This window comes from Plectropomus leopardus, chromosome 16 (assembly GCF_026936395.1).
Source record: "Plectropomus leopardus strain MGB_pleo_1.0 chromosome 16, ASM2693639v1, whole genome shotgun sequence".
Taxonomy (NCBI): Eukaryota; Metazoa; Chordata; class Actinopteri; order Perciformes; family Serranidae; genus Plectropomus; species Plectropomus leopardus.
In genome coordinates, this window is record NC_142191.1 from 33,799,668 (window position 1) to 33,806,536 (window position 6,869).

A 6,869-nucleotide genomic window follows, 5' to 3' on the forward strand; every position below is an offset into this window, starting at 1 on the left:
CTAGAATGTTATGATGTAACTAGAATGTTACAGTTGTAGAATGTTATGATGTAACTGTAGAATGTTACAGTTGTAGAATGTTATGATGTCAGTGTAGAATGTTACAGTTCTAGAATGTTATGATGTCAGTGTAGAATGTTACAGTTCTAGAATGTTATGATATCAGTGTAGAATGTTACAGTTCTAGAATGTTATGATGTAACTGTAGAATGTCACAGTTCTAGAATGTTATGATGTATGTTTAGAATGTTACAGTTCAAGAATGTTGATGTAACTGTAGAATGTCACAGTTCTACATCTTTTATGATGTAACTGTAGAATGTTACAGTTCTAGAATGTTATGATGTACCTGAAGAATGTTACAGTTCTAGAATGTTATGATGTAACTGTGGAATGTAAAAGTAATAAAATGTTATGATGTATCTGTAGAATGTTACAGTTCTAGAATGTTATGACGTATCTGTAGAATGTTACAGTTGTAGAATGTTGCTGTTACTGTAGAATGTTACAGTTATAGAATGTTATGATGTCAGTGTAGAATGTTACAGTTCTAGAATGTTATGATGTCAGTGTAGAATGTTACAGTTCTAGAATGTTATGATGTAACTGTAGAATGTCACAGTTCTACATCTTTTATGATGTAACTGTAGAATGTTACAGTTCAAGAATGTTGATGTTACTGTAGAATGTCACAGTTCTAGAATGTTGATGTACCTGAAGAATGTTACAGTTCTAGAATGTTATGATGTAACTGTGGAATGTAAAAGTAATAGAATGTTATGATGTAAGTGTAGAATGTTAAAGTTCTAGAATGTGATGATGTAACTAGAATGTTACAGTTGTAGAATGTTGCTGTTACTGTAGAATGTTACAGTTCTACAATGTTATGATGTAACTGTAGAATGTTACAGTTCTAGAATGTTATGATGTCAGTGTAGAATGTTACAGTTCTAGAATGTTATGATGTAACTGTAGAATGTTACAGTTCTAGAATGTTATGATGTATCTTTACACTGTTACAGTTCTAGAATGTTGATGTAACTGTAGTATGTCACAGTTCTAGAATGTTATGCTGTAACCGTGGAATGTAAAAGTGATAGAATGTTATGATGTAAGTGTAGAATGTCACAGTTGTAGAATGTTGCTGTTACTGTAGAATGTTACAGTTTCACAATGTTATGATGTAACTGTAGAATGTTCATATTCTACAATGTTGCTGTTAAGCTCCATCTACATACGCAATGTTACAGTTGTAGAATGTTGTTTCACTGTAGAACGTTACAGTTCTAGAATGTTATGATGTATCTTTATAATGTTACAGTTCTAGAATGTTGATGTAACTGTAGAATCTTATAGTTCTAGACTGTTCATGTGACTGTAGAATATTACAGTTTTAGAATGTTGGAATGTAACTGTAGAATGTAAAAGTAATAGAATGCAAACAAACAATGCATTACTGTTTGTCGTACTGTGTTCATTTAGATCACACAGAAACTTGACCATGCCTTCATGCCGGTTCCCATCGACATGATCTTGTAGCTCAGCAGAATCTCCAGGGCCACAAACACCAGTATCTTACAGGAGTCACTAATCATCTTGCCCCACACGTACATCACACAGAAACTTGACCATACCTTCAGGCTGGGTGATTCCCATCAACATGATCTTGTAGCTCAGCAGAATCTCCAGGGCCAAACACCAGTATCTTACAGGAGTTGAATGCTGAGGGGTGATGAAGGGTTTTCAGGTTAGACTTATCAGAAGCTTTGATGTGGTTGGGTTTTAGGTGCACCAAACTTGAAACTGTATTAACTTTGGTAAGTTTTGGAACTGCGTTGACTTTGCTCAGAATGCTGAAAAAAAATCACTTACCTTGTGTTTCTTAAGGATCAGTTAATGGGAGTCTCTCTGTACTCACTTTTGTTGGCTTGTTTTCTAAACACAGGGTCAGCAGCTCGCCGAGAAGCTCTTTATTCATTGAGTCATAGTGCGTAGGGGAATGTAGATAGTGGGAGTGCAGGTCCTGTGTGCGCGCGTGTGTGCCGGAGTGAGTATGAACACTCGAGTTAGTCCAGTGATGTGCTTTGTGTCTGATTATCTAGATGTCTGTCATTTTTGTATGCAGGTTAGCCTGTCTGCGCTCTGTCTGTGTACCTGTGTGTGGTTTGGTTTCCAGGTCATGCGTTGGACATCTGAGCCTTGCTGAGTGCGATGGCCAGCTCCAGGTCCTCCTGCTCCTGCTGTCTGAGCTTCTTCAGCAGCTCTCACTCCTTCGCTCACTCCAGCTGCTGAGTCTCATTCCCAAACTGAAAGAGAGAGAAAGACAGAGAGGGAGGGGGGTGTATATTAACAAACTGTTGTTAAGAGTCTACAGATGCACACACACCAACACACACCAGCTGGAGTTCATCTCCTCACAGCTCACACTCTGCCTTTTTATTTACTACTCTACTTCACTTGTTTTAACAGTTGATAACTATGATTTTGTATTTATATATTGCTGTTAATTGTTTCTTTAATGACCCTGAAGAAACTTAAATTACATATGCAGCAGATTTATGCACACAAACACACAGTCTATCCACACACACACACACACACACACACACACACACACACACACACACACACACACACACACACACACACACACAATATGAATAAACAGGTTAGAAAAAAAAAAGAACTACAGAAACAAATACAAACACCAAACACCAACGTATATCTCTAAGAAAATTAGTTAAAGCTGCCTTCATTTTCAAGTCACAAGGCATCATCATCTTACCCCACATCCTAAACATAATCAAGTAAGTATTTATGCAGTCCGTTTTTTTTTTTTTTTTTGGGGGGGTCTTTGTTTATTTATTGATTTATTTTTAATTATTTACTTTATTCTCTTTTATTTTAATTTTTCTCTCTCTAATTACTTATTTATTTATTTTTCTTTTCCTCTTCTTTACTTACTCGTTTCCTGCCTGCTTCCGTTAATGCGTCGCTGACCATTCTTTTTCCTATTTTGAGATTTCAAAATAAAACGAAAAATAAACCGTTTCCGTTTTTTCTGTGATAATACAAAATGAAAACGGAAAACTGGCCGTAATACATTATCCATTATCCGATTTAATTAGGTGTGTTTGTAAATGGAAATCACAATTAAAATACACCCGTGGAAAACTTATTCTCGATTTCCTGTTCATTTTGGTTCCGTGACCCGGAAGTTGTACCACGAGCTAGCCAGAAAGAGAGGGCACGTCATCAGAGGGCGTCAGAAAACTCAGACCCACCGGGCTCACACTTTTAAATATGTCTCTGGATGGATATGCAGATTTTCTTGTGGAAAATAGAAGAAATGGAATGTCCTGTTGTGATGTCGCTACTGCGTTATGTACCCAGTTTGGAAGGAGACGGAGTTTTTCAGAGAGGAATGTGTGGAGGTGGTGCGCTGAGCACGGGCTTGTCAGGGACTTTTGTCCTGATAGCCAACTTGCAGTTGAAGTCGCTCAAGGTATTGCTGAGGTAAGACTGTTTTTTTTAAATTATCCACCGTACATGATCACAGTTTTTTTTTTTTTTTAAAGTGTATAAATGAATGATACCCCTATAAAAACTTGATCACAGGTAAGCATAGAAACACGTAGGCTATCACATGGTTGTGCTCAAGGGTTTAGGTGTAGATAATAAGCTAGCTTTTGAAGACTGACTTTGTGCCATCTTTTCTTGGATGAATAATGCAATATAAAACTCTCACCTGCTCCCATAGTCCATAACGTTACAAAGGAAAGCACAACAGGACTGACACTAATGTTTTAATTGTCATAATCATCACAATCTTTCCATGCAGTTTGTGACTCTATGTATTATGCATTCTATAGAGTTCACATGTTGGGCACCACAACTTATTGAACATATAGTATATTCTCTCCTCTCCCCACAGACTGGAAAATCTTTTGGCCGAAAAATGATGACTGGACATCTCTCCACAAAAGGAGTTAAAGCTTCAGAGGGCAGAGTGGGCAAAATTTTGAGAAGTGTTCATCAACCCTATCACACTGAAAGACAGCGAGTAAGATCAATTAGTATTGTCTTTTTCTGCATTTTAATCAAACATGGACTCTACCAATACAGGATTTTGAAAATGTATTTATTTTTTATATTTTAGGGTGCCAAAAATCTGAACCCTGTAGCCTACAATGCTGAATATATGGGCCACAAGCTGCATGTCGATCAAAATGAAAAGCTTGTTATGTTTGGGGTGACCCGTGTTATGGCTATCGATGGTTTCAGTAAGAAGGTTGTCAGTCACTCCACCATGCCAGTAAAGAACAACATCATCATTTATGAAGAAGTGTACAGGTAAAATAATCTAACTAGTGTTTTATTGCTATAGTGTAACTATTGCTATCATTCAATTTTGACAAAAATATTTTTTTGTGCCTTTGTTTTAGAAATGGTCACTTTAGGGATCTATGGGTTAATACTGTTTAACTCTCCTGTTGTCCTCTTGGGTCAAATTGACCCAATCTATTTTGACTGTTCTTTCCTTCCTCCATCCTCCTTCCCCTGCATCCCTTTTTCCTCCTTTCATACCTCCTTCTCCCTTCCCTCCCGCCTTCTTCTTTCTATCCTTTCTTTTTTCCTTCTTTCCTTCTTGCTTCATTTCTTTCCTCTCACCTTCCTCCTTTATCCTTCTTTTCATTCCCTCCTCCTTCTCTCTTTCCTTCCTCCTTTGATACCCCCTCTTTCCTTCATCCCTTTCCTTCTTTATTTCATCCTTCTTTCCTTTCCTCCCTTCCTCTCTTTTTTCCTTCTTCCCCTAACAACAGGAGAGTAAATTTGATATAAAAGGTCATATTTTTTGTTTGTTTATTCTCAGACCTGCTGTGCTTTCCTATGGACTATGGGACCAGGTCAGAGTTGACTGTGGGAGAGAGTTTTACCTGATGTTATTCATCCAGGAAATGCTGGCAGAGCACAGACACAATCTTCAAAGGCAGCCCTACATTCAGACACCTTCTACAAGGGTAAGTGTGTCAAGCTGTCCTGGTGTCTTGGAATTGATGCATACTTCTAATGAGAGCATGCAGACTGACACTGTCCTTAAAACCCACACAGAACCATGTGATAGAGAGAATGTGGGTTGAGGTGAATGCATGAGTCAACTACCCATTGAAGACGGCTTTGGTACAGCTGTTGGACCAGGAAGAACTGGATATGGAGGACAACTTATCAAAGTATTGCGTATCAAACCTCACCTGCCAGATGGCTAGGATTGGCCTCACAAATGTCGTAGAAGCATGGAATGCACACAGCATCCCTGGTATGATTCTGCTAGACATCCAATTATGTTTTCAGCTCCCATCCAATCCCAGAATTTGGATCTCTGCCAATACTGACACAAGAGCTTTTTTTTTTTTTCTTGAATATAGAAGAGTTTTGCAGTTCAACTGTATTCTCAAAAACAGATGGGCCTCGAAACATCTGAACAAGAATAAAATAACACAAAATTACGTTCAAATTCAGTATTGACAACTCAAATTTCTAAAATGCTGATGATTGCTCAAACAATTTTGCCATTCAAGTTTTGACCCATCACTGTAATTCCTTCAGTCTCACTACTCATTGCCCTGTCTTGCAGGTAAGGGAATCCCAAATGAGCTGGCTAAAGAAGGGTGTCCTGCCAAACTTCCGAGGATCTCCTGCCTGTTGGTGGTGTTGCAGCTGATCTGTATCAGCAGGAGTTGGGATCCGCCTTTGAAAAGAGAATCCATTTTGGATGTGTCCCTTTCACCTCTCAAGAAGCTCAACAAATGGCTGAAACTGAGTTTAATTCCCACTTTGACTTGCTGTCACTACACCAAAATGTGGTTCACAATAACTATGGCCCTTTCAAAGATGCAGTTAAGTGTCTTATTGCAATCACCAGAAGATGTGTGTGACCTGTTACAGTGAAATGCATTGTGAATTTTTTTTCTTTAGAAAAGTATTTATTTCACACAGTAAACGCTCTGTTAAACAGTACACTAAACTGTACATAAAAGTGCACTACAAATTTTAAAATAAACAAATGGCACTTACAATCTCACAGTTCTCAAAGTTCTTTTTTGTTCATGTAACCAGGTTGTGCTCAAAATCAGATATACTGTACAGACTGTAGCATCTGAATCGCTTTTAACTATTCCTTTATAAACTTACATGGAGGACAGCTTAGAGGTAGCTGATGTGATTTAACATTTAGTGCAGATCCAGAATAGGTTACTCCTCTTCATGGAAAGCTGCAGACACTGTGTACAAGACAGCAGAAAGACCCTTGACCTGGTTGAGCTTGGAGGCAAACCCATCTTGTCTGCATTTCAGACAGAGATCTGAAGTTAACAGCCAATGCTCCACACATGTACGGCATCCAAGCAGAGACTCACAGCAGGTGGAAAACATGGGCTCCTTCATCACAGCTGTAAGGTTTAAACAAAGAAAACATATGCAGAAAACAGATATGAATGGGTACTTTGAATAAAAATAAGAATATTACCTGAAGGCTGTATTGTGTTCTGTTGTGTATTGTTACATAATCATACCTCGACAAACCATACAGGTGAAGGCATCCTTAATAGGGTGCAGAGAGGCAGCAGCTACTGCTGCACTTTTGGCCTTGACAAGCTCAGACAGCTGGTTTATTGTTGAGGTGATGTCAGGGAGGCTCTCAGCAGCTTGCTTCAGGTGCTCAATGTTACTAATGACTTCTTCTAGGCTTGAACTGTCTTGAGATTTTGAACTACCTTGGGACCTTCGACTTAACAGAAAAATAACAGACTCAAGATTTCTCAATGGTGCACACCAACAAATGTTTAAAAATCTTTCTGAATATTTACTCA

General features: G+C 38.3%; 1 pseudogene; it reads left to right on the top strand.

The window, feature by feature from the left end:
- Nucleotides 1-3,729: 3,729 nt before the first annotated feature.
- LOC148186989 (uncharacterized) lies at nt 3,730-5,936 on the top strand (annotated as a pseudogene).
- Nucleotides 5,937-6,869: the final 933 nt, after the last annotated feature.